Source organism: Urtica dioica, chromosome 1 (genome assembly GCF_054948205.1).
Source record: "Urtica dioica subsp. dioica isolate 48M chromosome 1, U.dioica_male_clone48M_v1_H2, whole genome shotgun sequence".
Lineage (NCBI taxonomy): Eukaryota > Viridiplantae > Streptophyta > Magnoliopsida > Rosales > Urticaceae > Urtica > Urtica dioica.
The window spans coordinates 46,439,756-46,455,440 of record NC_142756.1 but is presented as its reverse complement, the minus strand read 5'-3'; positions in this window follow the sequence as shown (position 1 = coordinate 46,455,440).

Sequence of the window (15,685 nt, the reverse complement as noted above, 5' to 3'; positions counted from 1 at the left end):
ATTGTCACGTATTATTGTATATCCCATACATGAGAGTTTCCTGGTTTTCGTCTCACAAACACAAGAAACTCGGGGGGCAATACTCAATGAAACCCTCAAAAACAAAAAACAAAAGTATAACAAAATCTCAAGGGGCCGATGGTTAGGCCGGAGGTCCCAAAGAGAAATAATCTCCATCCACGAGTCAACTGATAATTCCTCGTGCCGACTCTACGCATGACTCCTCGAGTTGAGGTCACTCCTCGAGTTGAGTTCCGAGTCCACGGGTCGACTAATAATTCCTCGTCCCGGCTCTACACATGACTCCTAGAGTTGAGGAAAAATTAAGCGAAAATTAAGTTCGAATTTTATCGATAATATGCAAGGTCTTGTTTATAATTATAGTCAAATGAAAGTCTTTTTCAATCTTTTTGTTTTTATGAACTTGTTGAAAATGGAGTTTAGTGGGACTTAAACTTTAAAATTAACTTACAAAAATTTACGGAGTTATCGCGATGTCCCTATCATTTCCTTAATGAACTGTATATTTCGACTCTAATGATCTTTCCACGAGACCCGGTTTTCATGAAAGAAAAAGAGCCTTGGCGGGTCCTGGAGTGCCTGTCAAGTAAAACGTCATTATGATGCCAATCAATAGTGAAAAATTCGTAGGAAAGTTAATCAAGGCATAGAAGTTAATGTTGACGGGTATAGAGTTAATGCCGAACATACAAAAGACTTTCAAGCGATATCGAGACCGAATTCTGATGTCGATTCATCCACACTTCCATTCCTTGTAGAGATGTGGGTAGAGGAAGGCCAGTTATTATATCCTGATGGGAGTTCTACAATATAACCCTATAATTGATATAACCAATTGAAAGAGTAAAAAAAATATGACGGGTGGCATAATATATTTTAAAAATACACAATTAAGGATTTTAATGATTAAAGAAAAAGAAAGAGTAAGGCCCTTCCATCCATTTCGACAAAAGACCCACGCCCAAATTACAAAGCTTTAGCTTTGGGTCCGCAATCCCAATCATGATTTTCCTACCCCCAAAGGGAAAGGTCCTTCCCGTTTTGGGCGGTTGTGGGCGAGGAGGGATTCGAACCCCCGCTTTTTTCTCTGACAGATGGTTAGAGCTTCATCTGGGTTCAAATCCTACTGAGAGGTCCACTAGAGATCAGAAACTCTTTCTCTATCCCGTAGGTACAACGTTTGAATCAATAGAGAACCCTTTCTTATGTGTAAATTGATATTATTACATTCCAATTCCTTCCCGAGACCTCCCAAGGAAAATCCCGAATCGGATACCAAATTGACGGGTTAGTGTGAGCTTATCCATGTGGTTATACACTATTCGAATAGGAATCAATATTCTGACAGATCCTGGTATTTTTCCATTAGAAGGGGCTCGTACATGTTTTGCAGTACCCCCCTGTGAATACTCCATTGGTATGAAACGTTCTTAATGTTAGTTGACTACCGGGTTCCCTAATAGATTGACCCGCAATAATACATACAGCTTCCGCCAATTCGACAAGGTTACCCCACTTCTTCTCTTGTGTCACAAATATTAGAGTTTCATTTATAATCTAATTGGGATAGCATTATTCCGCAGCTACCGCAGCCCCTGCTTCTTCAGGGGGAACTCCAGGTTGAGGAGTTACTCGAAATGCTGCTAAGATATTAGTATCTTTGGTTTCATATTTAGGAGTGTAATAAGTCAATATATAATCTTTAACACCAGATTTGAGTTTGTTGTTCAATTAGTAGAGAGTTCTTTAGTGTTCAAATGCAAGAGACTGCTATCATGAAATCTAGAACCAAGCAGCGAGTAGGAGAAATGGAAGTTTGGGCTTTAGAGGGATTTGGTGTGGCTCATATTTCACACTCCTCGAGTTGAGTTCCGAGTCCACGAGTCGACTGATAATTCCTCGTGCCGAGTCTACGCATGACTCCACGAGTTGAGTTCTGAGTCCGTGAGTCGACTGATAATTCATCGTGCCGACTCTACGCATGACTCCTCGAGTTGAGTTTCGAGTACACAAGTTGACTGATAATTCCTCATGCCGACTCTACACACGACTCCTCGAGTTGAGGTCACTCCTCGAGTTGAGTTCCGAGTCCAAGAGTCGAGTGATAAGTCCTCGTTCTGGCTGTACACATGACTCCTCGAGTTGAGTTCACTCCTCGAGCTGAGTTCCGAGTCCACGAGTTGACTGATAATTCCTCGTGCCGACTCTACGCATGACTCATCGAGTTGAGTTCACTATTCGAGTTGAGTTCCGAGTCCACGAGTTGATTGATAATTTCTCATGCCGACTCTACACATGACTCCTCGAGTTGAGTTCACTCCTTGAGTTGAGTTTCGAGTCCACGAGTCGACTGATAAGTCCTCGTGTCGACTCTACACATGACTCCTCGGGTTGAGGTCACTCCTCGAGTTGAGTTCCGAGTCCACGATTCGACTGATAAGTCCTCATGCCGACTCTACACATGACTCCTCGAGTTGAGTTCCGAGTCCACGAGTTGACTGATAATTTCTCGTGCCGACTCTACGCATGACTCCTCGGGTTGAGGTCACTCCTCGAGTTGAGTTCCGAGTCCAAGAGTCGACTGATAAGTCCTCGTGCCGGCTCTACACATGACTCCTCGAGTTGAGTTCAGTCCTGGAGTTGAGTTCCGAGTCCATGAGTTGACTGATAATTCCTCGTGCCGACTCTATGCATGACTCCTCGAGTTGAGTTCACTGCTCGAGTTGAGTTTCGAGTCCACGAGTTGACTGATAATTCCTCGTGCCGATTCTACACATGACTCCTCGAGTTGAGTTCACTCCTCGAATTGAGTTCCGAGTCCACGAGTCGACTGATAAGTCCTAGTGCCGACTCTACACATGACTCCTTGGGTTCAGGTCACTCCTCGAGTTGAGTCCCGAGTCCACGAGTCGACTGATAATTCCTCGTGCCGACTCTACACATTACTCCTCGAGTTGAGGTCACTCCTCGAGTTGAGTTCCGAGTCCCCAAGTCGACTAACTATTCCTCGTGTCGCCTCTATGCATAACTCTTCGAGTTAAGTTTGCTTCTCGAGTCGAGTCCCAAAGTCACGAGTCGATGCACGAATCCTCATGTTGAATACGCGTGGCTCTTCGAGTTGTGTCTACTCCTCGATGTGAGTCACAAACCCACAAATCAACTTATTACAAGTCCTCGTGTCAAACATACACGACCTCTTGACTCACTAATTAACGATAGACTCACAAGTCTCGATGACAAATCTACATGTTCTCCTACGAGCGACAGGAAAAATCGTCCCTAATGACGTACATAAGTCGCCCCTAACGGTGCACCAAAATTCGCTCTACGACGCTCTCGTGAGAGTAAGAATGGGCCAGATGAGTCCCCAAACGTGACATGCGCGCCGTGGCGCCACACTCACAAGGGTACAAGACTCGACCCAAGAGACTCAACCCGAAAGCGCGACCAGCGCACTAAGGTGCCACACTCGCCGGGGGATCAAGTCTACACCTAACGCCGCCTGTCCAATGACATGCGCACCCAAGGGTGCCACACTCATAAGGTGGTGTGGTCACGCTCGCCGCCCAGCTCGTGCGCCAATAGGCAGCGAGTCGCATATGGGTTTCAAAGGCCTGCGCCCGCCGGACGAAACTGGTCTAGCCAGCGTCCACGGAAAACCTGGTCACACAAATGTGGCACCAAGGCCCCCCGAGGCCCAAGCCGTGCAAATCGATTACGCCTTCATTGGTAAGTCGAGAAAATAAGCCGCGCACCGCCAAGCCATGCAAATCGGTTACGCCTTCATTGGTACGTCAAGAAAATAAGCCGCGCACCGTCAAGACGTGCAAATCGATTACGTCTTCATTGGTAAGTCGAGAAAATAAGCCGCGCACTGCCAAGACGTGCAAATCGATTACACCTTCATTGGTAAGTCGAGAAAATAAGCTGCGCACCGCCAAGACATGCAAATCGATTACGTAGTCATGGGTAAATCGAGAAAATAAGCCGCGCACCGACAAGACGTGGAAATCGATTACGCCTTCGTCGGCAAATTGAGAAAATAAGACGTGCATCAACAAAACCGTGCGGATCGATTACGATATTTTGTCGAGAACATAAGACACGTAAAACGAAAGAAAACAAAAGTCGTCCCTCGTGATGCAAAAAAGCCGTCCCTCGGGATCCACCAAAGTCGTCCCTCGTGACGCAAAAAAGTCGTCCCTCGCGACGAACAAAAGCTGTCCCTCGCGACGCACAAAAGTCATCCCCCGTGACGCAAAAAATCCGTCCCTCGCGACGCACAAAAGTCGTCCCTTGTGACGCACCAAAGCCGTCCCTCGGGATGCATTAAAAGCCTTTCTACGGTGCGCTCACAAACCCGAGAGCGTTCGTCCCAGGTCCACATGTCAGCGCAAGTACTGAGTTTCCACTCGACCCACGCTCGACCGGAAACTCGGGAGGCTAATGTTGTCGGCCGGTGCAAGGCTTTGGACGGCCATCGGACGGCAAAACCTTCAGCCGGCCAATGGCCGACCAAAGTTCAGCAAGCCAATGGCCGACCCAAGTTCAGCCGACCAATGGCCGGCCCAAACCTTCAGCCGGAAAATGGCCGAACCAAGTTCAGTCGGCCAATGGCCGACCCAAGTTCAGCCGGCCAATGGCCGACCCAAAGTCATGCTCGGTCAAGGGGTTCCCCAATCACCCCTTGGTCGCCTATAAATGCAGAGGTCCGTCCACTCCCAAAAGGTAATCCAACTTTGAGTCTTGAAACATTGTCGAACTCATACTTCACTCGTTTCACTCATCTTTGGCCTCTAAACACCTAAACCCTCTATACTGCACCACAATCCTACTAATGTTGATCATCGGAGAGGTAAACAGAGGCACCCCCTCTATTTTCCCTTCTTAGTTCACGGTTCTCTTATCTTTTTCAGGTGTGCTGGCGAACACAAGGACCATTGACAGCTAAGGGAAGACTCGAGATATCGAGTTCGACATGCTCAATCCAAAGCGAGACCACTTGGTCCGGCCTTGGGTCTAACCGCTTTAGGCTTCTAAATCGTTGTCCGAAAACGAGCGAAAACAGTATGTGTATTGAGGATATGGAGGAAACTGGTATTGATTCTCTTGGTTGATGTCCCACCGACCTATGAGCTCGTTTAATCCCTCGAAAGCCACGGCAGCATATTCTCCTTGTCGGTGCATGTAGTCTTAGGTGTGTTGATACCCGCCTACGAGATAGTCGTTACACCGAGCAATGTACTCTTGGGTGGCAGGATCATACTCCGGAGGTGGTTGTAAGCACAACAGTGACTCGTTGCGTGATGATTCATCCTCTTCCTCCTCTTCCGGTTCTTTTACTATGTATCTCTTGATCATCTTGTCAATAGTCATGTTGTGGAATCATCAAGATTCTACAACAGGACAGTTGTCCCGTTGTGGAAACATCAAGATTTCACAACGGGACTATTGTCCCGTTGTGGAAACATCATGATTATTTACTTGATCCAGCAATAAATAAACAATTCTACTATAAATAGTTGTTTAATTTCGTAAATACCCATTTTTTAGAATTAATGATGTCAATCACCATTACAGCTTTGTGAGTTAATAATAATGAAATCATTATTATTAGAAAGTTCTTATTCACCTTTATCGAAGCAAAATCGGTGACGATGAACCTAGTATTTGAAGCTTAACAATCTCGATCAAAAGATGAAATAGTCATTTCTCTTTTATGCATCGATTTGTCTAATCTTGGTCAATACTTCACCATGTAAGCCAAGAATGCACTCTCCGTTAATACAAGAATTATATTTACTCATCGTGACGAGTGTCCACTGATTTAGTCAGTACGCGATCATGATCCTCCAGGTTCAACCTGTATCGAGATAGGTCAATTTGTTTTGCTATACCTTTCTCGTTACATATATACCGTAAGCACAGTTGCTTCCCCAACAAATGATTCTTCTGAACGTCATCCAACTGCGGAAGTGCTAGCAATCTATCGATTATAGAATCAATCCTTAGGTGAGAGAACATTTACCTTCTTTCAGGAAGGCTGAATTCCGTATTTGTAAATCACTTCCTCCAACGAGCATGTCCCGACCTCCCAAAACACCTATTCAGTCAACGTTTCATTAGCCTTTAACGTGGTGAATCAAAGAACACGGTAATACGACATAGAAGTCCATGATTACTTCAGGATTTAGATCAAGCATCACTATGACCATCATAAACGACCTCGGCTAGTGCATCATAATGGTACTTAAACGACGCATCTATCCAAACCAAAGCATGTCCAGGTCATACATTTTATTCAAGTGTAGAATTCTCCCACTGAGTGATCAACCTTCACTCATGGTCCACATATATGACTTTAGATATGGCTTTTCAGGCGCATATCAGTCATTGGCCCAAACTCGGATGCCTAGCATGCGACTTAGTTTAATACGGAGACTATGGAATGATAAATATTTGATAAATCTTTGGATTAAGATACTATCACTTTCAACAAACAAAATAATAAATGTCAAAACTTTATTTTACGGGGCATTGAGAGTTGGACACTCTATAGTTCTTCTAGGTATCTTCCGAAGGTACTGAATTGACCAGTGCACTTCTAGAGACCAAATAAGAACAATCCATTTAACCTTTTATGTCTCGAAGTCACTACGTATGATTTGCATCATGCTTACCTTAATCCTGAAATGAGTCCAAGTATGTTAGCTCAAAAGTTCACAAACCTTTTCCAAGTTTAGCTTAATGTGATGAGTGGATCCACTGAATATTATCTATGTTTACCATTCATGAATATCATAAGCTAGTCGGGATTTACAAAATTTCCATTTTACCCTTCTAGATGTTATTTCCTCAACTCCTTTGTCGCTTGTGAATAAGTTAGAAACAATGTATTGACGAGGAGCTAACAAGTCACATTGATTCATCCAAAAGAGTCATGACTCAATTTGGACACTGGCCAGTTCATTTATTCACATTCCAAGGAACAAAGCATGAGGTGATATACATTGCATTTCAACAATCTTGTACATGAATTCCATATCTATGAGATCTTCACAAAGTTACTCATGACATCTTCATAACTTAGTACTTCACCAATAGGTCTTGTTAAGAATCACATAGTGAATCCGAACTCTGACTTTTTCAAATAAGAATACGTAAGCTATGAAATGGCATGTTTCATTTCAGGATTGAGGTAAGCATGATGCAATTCATACGTAGTGACCTCGAGACATAAGAAGTTAAATGGTTTGTTCTTATCTTGTCTCTAGAAGGGCACTGGTCAATTCAGTACCTGCGGAAGATATTTAAAAGAACTATAGAGTCTCCAACTCTCAATGTCCCATAACAGCTAGAAGGGTAAAATGGTAATTTTATAAATCCCGACTAGCTAATGATATTCATGAAGGGTAAACATAGATAATATTCAGTGAATCCACTCATCACAATTAGTTGAATTCTTGAGTAGAAATTAAATTCATTTGAACCGAGAGATTTTCAGTATCAACTCTTTAGTGGAGTCAGTTGACATTAAGCTAAACTTGGAAAAGGTTTGTGAACTTTTGAGTCCAGGTATTTAGCTCAAGCTTTGTTCATTTGGATCCATGAGGTCACTGTCACAAATCATATCGAGTAGGAATAGTGAAACTAGAAGCTAAGTCAAAACAAGAACGAGACAAGTTTTACGAAAATTGTCTAAAGGGTATTTTTGTCTTTTAGAACATAGGACGAAATGAATGTCAATAAATTTTTTGACATTGTCATATGATGAAAAATGATTTAAAAAACCACACAGCCGTATTAAAGAGTTTGGGCCTTGAGGATTCATTTCATTTCATGGAATTTTACTTGAAAATTCTTAATGGGCTTTTCTTATATTGTCATGAACAAATAAAAAAAATATCTAGAAGCATGTTCTAGAAGGCCAATTTCGTGCATACCCTAGAGAGAAAGAGGAATTTATTTTGTGCATTGATGTATAAAGATACATGCCAAAAGAAAAAGAGTAAACAAATTTCCTATACAAGGAAAGAGGATTTCGGCCAAATGGGTCAAGGGAGAAGCAAGATAAAAGAAGAAACAAATCCAAGGACTTGCTCCTATAGCTTGCACATCCAAGATAGGGAAAGGGAAGCCAATATTTGCTCATGAATATGTGATATTCTATAGAAGAGGAAACTACCTTGTTGAAGGTAATCCCTCCCCTATAAATAGAGCGCCTCATTCTCATTGTTTTCTCATTCCACATAAGTTAGAGATTGAGAGCTTCTCTCTCTAGACATTGTGGCCGATCCTCCCTCTCTCTCTAGTTATTTTTGGTTTTTGTTTTGGAACCTAGGTCCACATTCAACCTAGAGTTTTAGCTTTTCGAATCTTAGACTTGTTCTTGAGTCGTCGTGTTTAAAAGTGCCCACACAATAATTCCTTTCTTTCTCGAGTGATTCTTGTGATAGAAACTTTCGTGGTTGCTCGAGTTCCCGAGGAAATAAGAGAGACGTGCTGCGAGGGGAGACGAATGTTTCAACCTTCCAAAGGCTTCTCAACGTTTAAGCTTCTAAAAAGGTTAGTAAACATTTATGCTCATAATAGTCTTTATTTACATGTACTTGCTCTTTGTCTAAGTTAGTAAAATCGTTTGACTTGTTCTAAAGAAAATTTTTAAATTCTGCCGCTTGCTCGAAGCGTTAAATCTTTTCTTAACCCTAGATCAATTCCAAGAAATGGTGTTTGGCGCTTCTTGGAGTCTTGCATCGAAAAGCGATCCATCACCTTATCAATTTAAGGTGCTTGAGAGAGCGTTAAAGTCCGGTTTTTCCGATCTCAAAAGATTTGGATCCCCAGAATGTACACGGCTTCTTCTTGATCCTTCATATCGAATTGCTTTGCTAGCCAGACCTTAACCTCATATAACTTACCCACATCATTACCTATGAGTAATATATCATCGCGACTGGCGAGAAGGTTTCTTCATAGTCAATCCCTTCTTGTTGGGTATAACCCTTAGCCACAAGTCGTGCTTTGAACTTCTCGACGTTCCCATCCGGACCCCTTTTCTTCTTGTATATCCACTTACACCCTACGGGTTTAATCCCTTCAGGAAGGTCTACAAGTTTCTAGACTTTGTTGACATACATCGAGTGCATTTCAACTTTCATGGCGTTAAGCCAAAGGTTCGATTCAGAACAAGCCATCGCTTGGCTATAGGAAACAGGGTCATCCATGTTAGAGACGGCTATAAGAGTGTCTCCATAAGACATATACCTGTCAGGATTTTGAGTAGCCCTCCCACTACGTCGAAGTACTACTTGACGAGATTCTGATGAGTTAGGTTGTGTTTCAGTTGGGGTAAGAACATGTCTTACAGATGAGGTAGATGCTTCCTCACCCAACTTTTCTTCAAGCACAATTTTGCTTCAAGGTTTTGCATCCTTCATAAAGTCCTCCTCAAGGAAACGAGCATTCGTGCTAACGAATGTCTTATCGTCCTCGAGACTATAGAAAGTGAAACCATTGGTTTCCTTTGAATATCCAACAAACAGACATGTTGTCGGCCCGTCCCAGACCGAAGAGGACAAAAGCGTCACTTCAACCCACGACCGGCGCAAGGATCCGGACGGCCACCGGGTGGCAAAACCTTGCCTCGGCCATGGGCCGGCCCAAACCTTTGGCCGGCCAATGGCCGGCCCAAGGTTGACTTGGCCATTGGCCGGCCCAAAGGCTTGCCTCGGCTAATGGCCGACCCAAGGATATCCCTGGCCATTAGCCGGTCAAAAGGCTTGCCTCAGCCAATGGCCGACCCAAGGATATCCCCGGCCATTGGCCGGTCCAAAGGCTTGCCTCGGCCAATGGCCGACCCAAGGATATCCCCGGCCATTGGCCGGCCCAAAGGCTTGCCTCAGCCATGTTGTCAATGGTGCCCACAAGAAGAGTTGTAATCTTTATATTGTACATTTGACGTAATAAAGTCTCATGAAGACTCTTGCTTGTAATTGCTTATTCATTAATAAAAAGTTGAAACGTTCGTTCATTCTTCCGTGTCTGTTTGAAGCTTTATGATAAAACATTAGTCTTTAGTCCATCAACAAACTAAACAACTTACGAAGAGACAAATGTAGATTTGCATGAACAAACTCTTCGTAGTTTGCTTAAAACGATATATTCGCAATCTAAGGGTCAAAGGACTATTGACCCCAGTATGATTGTTAGAAGAATCTATGATGTCTGGTTATGAGGCATTGAGAGTTGGAGACTCTATAGTTCTTCTACGTATCTTCCGAAGGTACTGAATTGACCAGTGCACTTCTAGAGGCAAGATAAGAACAAACCATTTAACCTCTTATGTCTCGAAGTCACTATGTATGAATTGCATCGTGCTTACCTTAATCCTGAAATGAGACATGTCATTTCACACCTTAGTATTCTCATTTGAGAAAGTCAGAGCTCGGACTCACTATGTGATTCCGAACAAGGCCTATTGGTGAAGTACTAAGTTGTGAGTATGTCATGAGTAACTTTGTGAAGTTCTCATAGATATGGAATTCATGTACGAGATTGCTGAAATGCAATATATATCACCTCATGCTTTGTTCCTTGGAGTGTGAATAAATGAACTGGCCAGTGTCCAAATTGAGTCCTGACTCTTTTGGATGAAACAATGTGACTTGTTAGCTCCTCGTCAATATATTGTTTCTAACTTATTCACAAGCGACAAAGGAATTGAGGAAATAACAGCTAGAAGGGTAAAATGGTAATTTTGTAAATCCCGACTAGCTGATGATATTCATGAAGGGTAAACATTGATAATATTCTGTGGATCCACTCATTACAATTAGGTTGAATTCTTGAGTAGAAAATAAATTCATTTGAACCGAAAGATGAACCGAAAGATTTTCAGTGTCAACTCTTTAGTGGAGTCAGTTGACAATAACCTAAACTTGGAAAAGGTTTGTGAACTTTTTAGTCCAAGTGTTGTCGGTCCGTCTCGGACCGACGAGAACTAAGGCATCGCTTAGATCCACGCGACCGGTGCAAGACCCGCACAGCGGCTCCCGGCCGGCCAAGTGCCGTCCAGCCAGCTCCCGGCCGGCGGCCGCCCGGCGTATGACCGGCCCAGGATCGGCGCTGGCCAAGGCCGGCTCTCCAAGGCCGGCGCTGGCCAAGGCCGGCGCCGGCCAAGGCCGGCGCTCCAAGGCCGGCCCTCCACGGCCGGCGCTGGCCACGGCCGGCGCTCCAAGGCCGGCCCTCCACGGCCGGCGCTCCAAGGCCGGCCCTCCACGGCCGGCGCTGGCCACGGCCGGCGCTCCAAGGCCGGCCCTCCTCGGCCGGCGCTCCAAGACCGGCCCTCCACGGCCGGCGCTCCAAGGCCGGCCCTCCTCGGCCGGCGCTCCAAGACCGGCCCTCCACGGCCGGCGCTCCAAGGCCGGCCCTCCACGGCCGGCGCTCCAAGGCCGGCCCTCCACGGCCGGCGCTCCAAGGCCGGCCCTCCTCGGCCGGCGCTCCAAGACCGGCCCTCCACGGCCGGCGCTCCAAGGCCGGCCCTCCTCGGCCGGCGCTCCAAGGCCGGCCCTCCACGGCCGGCGCTCCAAGGCCGGCCCTCCTCGGCCGGCGCTCCAAGGCCGGCCCTCCTCGGCCGGCGCTCCAAGGCCGGCCCTCCACGGCCGGCACTCCAAGGCCGGCCCTCTCCTCCAAGGCCGGCCCAACCTTGCTCACTCGGCCAAGGGGTCTCCAAGCCACCCCTTGGCTGCCTATAAATACAAGGGTCCTTCCCTTGACCCAGGTAATCCATTTTTGAGTCCCGAAACGCTGCCGAACTCGTACTTCGCTCGTTTCGCTCATCTTTGGCCTCTAAACACCCCTAAAACCTCTATACTCCACCTCAATCACACTAATGTTGAGCGTCGGAGAGGTAAACAGGGGCACCCCCCCTGTTTCCCCTTTGTAGTTCACAAGCTCTTGTTTGCTTTTCAGGTATCGAGACGAGGTGAGCTACACCCACAGCTAAGGGACGACTTGGGATACCAAGTCCGACACGCTCGAGTCAAGACGAGACCACTTGGTCCGGCCTTGGGTCTAACCGTCTTTGGCTCCTAAATCGTTGTCCGAAAAACAGCGACAACATTTTGGCGCTAGAAGGAGGGGATCTCTCGACCTTGACGACGCATTCCCTCTACCAGTTTTCTCCCTTCGTTCTCACGACTCTCGAGAGATGAGTCATCTACCCACTACCTCCGCGGGTACCCGAGCGACGAGCTCGAGGTACGACCTCCGAAACCTCGCGCACCGTCTTGAAGGGCAACCTCGCGATAGCGAGAGCCAGCCCCAAGACCCGGTGAATGACCCCGAGGCCGAGCTCCGAGAGGACACGGCCCGGCGGCTCGCGGAGCTCCTTGACCGTCCCGGCGTTGACAGCTCCCTCATCGCCGGTCTCCTCGGCTACGACGTCGAGGATCGATCAGCCCAAGATTACTCCGACCCTGAGTACGTGGAGGAGTCGAGGACCGACGAGGCCACCCCTAGCCTCGCTCAAGCGCGACCCGAGAGGGCCAACGGTGCATTGGCCGATCCTTTGTGCCCGGCGCGACAACAGGCACGGTCACAGTCCCGGGGACTCGCCCCCTCGGTCTCAAGAGGTGGCCGGACACGGCCCCTCGCCGAGGAGAGAGCGACTCTGGTCGACGATGGAGCCGATAGCCGAAGCGCTCGCCGGACGACCCGGCCAAGGGCGACCTCGCCTCGTCACGCACCAAGCGCGGACCTCAGAGAGCGCTTGACGGCTCAGAGAAACTCCCGAGGGGAGGATCTCCGCCAAAGGCTAAATTCTCGAAGGGGCGCGCTCCCCGCCGCAACTCTTGGCCGACCTCAGGCCAATGTCGTGGACCAAGCGTCCAATGAACGCCGACCGGTGACCCCCGTGGCCCCGACGATTGGCCCTGCCAACGGGCTTGATATGGTCACAATGATCCAGAGCCTCCAAAACCAAATCATCGAGATGAGGGAATCAGGGAGGCAAAGGCCGTACGGAGGGATCGAGGAATCATACTCTCCCTTCGCCGCACAGGTCCTCGCGCAGCCATGCGTGGGAAACTTTAAGTTACCGTCCATTCCCCCCTATGATGGACGCACGGACCCCCACTACCACGTCCAACACTATGAGACGTGGATGACGATGCAAGGGCAGACGGACGCCACCCTCTGCCAAGCCTTCAGCCTGACCCTCACAGGGTCAGGCTTTGAGTGGTTCCAAAGTTTGAAGCCTGGAAGCATCCCGTCCTTCCGGGCCTTGCGAGAGGCTTTCCTCGCTCGCTTTGCCACGCTTGTGGCACAAAAAAAATCGAAGACCCACCTCCTCTCCATTCGACAGGGGAGAGATGAGACGTTGAGACAATACCTCGCCCGTTTCACCGAGGAGTCTCACAAAGTCGAGGGCTTCGACGACAGGGACGCCATCACGGCGATTACCGAGGGAGTTCGCACGAGCGACTTCCTCAAGTCCATTGTCGGGCAAGTCCCGCGAGACATGGCGGAGCTGATGACGAGAGCCCGCACACATATGGGAATCGAGGACTATCTCGATGGCCGCGATGGCCGGAAGTCAGGAGGACAAGGTGGTCGCCATCGCGAAGAACGGGACGAAGATCGCCCCGACCCTCAAAGCAAGAGGAGCAGGGGAGGCCGTGCCCCTAACGGTCGCCCCCTCTCCGGTCCGAGATCGTCGCACGTTGATAACTTCCAAGCGTTATCGACGTACACCCCGCTGAACACTCCGCAAGAGCGGATCCTAGCTCTGCACCGCGACAAGCTAGGAAGTCCGGCTCCTCTAGCGAAGGATCCCGCGAAGAGGGATCGGAACAAGTTCTGTGAGTACCACCAGGATCACGGGCATCTGACGTCCGAGTGCTATCATCTTAGGCGTCAGATCGAGGCCCTGATTCAAGTCGGGAAATTAAAAGAGTATGTCCTAAGAACGGTCGGGGCGGCCACGGTGCACGAAGGCCGTCCACGGCGGGGAAGGAAGGGGCCGGCGACGGTGACTGACATGAACCAGGCAGCGATTGAACAACCGGAGAGCTCACAGCTGCATGTCGTGGGCTAAGCCCGCCCCCTTTTCTCATTATGTCATTTTATTTCCGGTTTTTAAGACAATCTCGAATTTCAATAAGGCCAATGGCCCAGGGATGTAAATTTTGACTATTTCTGCATGGTAATTAGATTACATTTCACCTTGTTGCATTATAATTTCTAGTCTCCTCTACAAGTACACAAGAAACTCGGGGGGCTAATGGGAAACAATGCTCAACGAAACTAGAGCTCACTCGCTCAACAAAATGTGAAAAAAAAACAACAAAAAAGACGTGCTAATCGATTATGCCTTCGTTGGCAAATCGAGAACATAAGACGCGCACGATACGACAAAGACGTGCTAATCGCTAATGGGAAACAATGCTCAACGAAACTAGAGCTCACTCGCTCAACAAAATGTGAAAAAAAAACAACAAAAAAGACGTGCTAATCGATTATGCCTTCGTTGGCAAATCGAGAACATAAGACGCGCACGATACGACAAAGACGTGCTAATCGATTATGCCTTCGTTGGCAAATCGAGAACATAAGACGCGCACCATACGACGAAGACGTGCTAATCGATTATGCCTTCGTTGGCAAATCGAGAAAAGTAAGACACGCACAATACAACAAAGACGTGCTAATCGATTATGCCTTCGTTGGCAAATCGAGAACATAAGACGCGCACCATACGACGAAGACGTGCTAATCGATTATGCCTTCGTTGGCAAATCGAGAAAAGTAAGACGCGCACTAAACGACGAAGACGTGCTAATCGATTATGCCTTCGTTGGCAAATCGAGAACATAAGACGCGCACCATACGACGAAGACGTGCTAATCGATTATGCCTTCGTTGGCAAATCGAGAAAAGTAAGACGCGCACTAAACGACGAAGACGTGCTAATCGATTATGACTTCGTTGGCAAATCGAGAACATAAGACGCGCACCATACGACGAAGACGTGCTAATCGATTCTGCCTTCGTTGGCAAATCGAGAAAAGTAAGACGCGCACAAAACAACAAAGACGTGCAAATCGATTATGCCTTCGTTGGCAAATCGAGAAAAGTAAGACGCGCACTAAACAACAAAGACGTGCAAATCGATTATGCCTTCGTTGGCAAATCGAGAAAAGTAAGACGCGCACTAAACAACAAAGACGTGCAAATCGATTATGCCTTCGTTGGTAAATCGAGAACATAAGACGCGCACAATACAACAAAGACGTGCTAATCGATTATGCCTTCGTTGGCAAATCGAGAAAAGTAAGACGCGCACAAAACGACAAAGACGTGCAAATCGGTTATGCCTTCGTTGGCAAGTCGAGAAAATAAGACGCGCACGACACAATAAAGTCGTGCTAATCGATCACGCCCTCATCGGCAGATCGAGAAAATAAGCCACGCACGATCAACCCGAAACAAAGGCCATCCCTTGAGACGCACAAAGGCCGTCCCTCGCGACGCACAAAGGCCGTCCCTCGCGACGCGCGAAGGCCATTCCTCATGACACGAACCCGAGAGCGTTCATCCCGCATCCGTATAAAGGCGTAGATTTTGAGTTTCCACTCGATCTACGCTCGACCGGAAACTCGGGGGG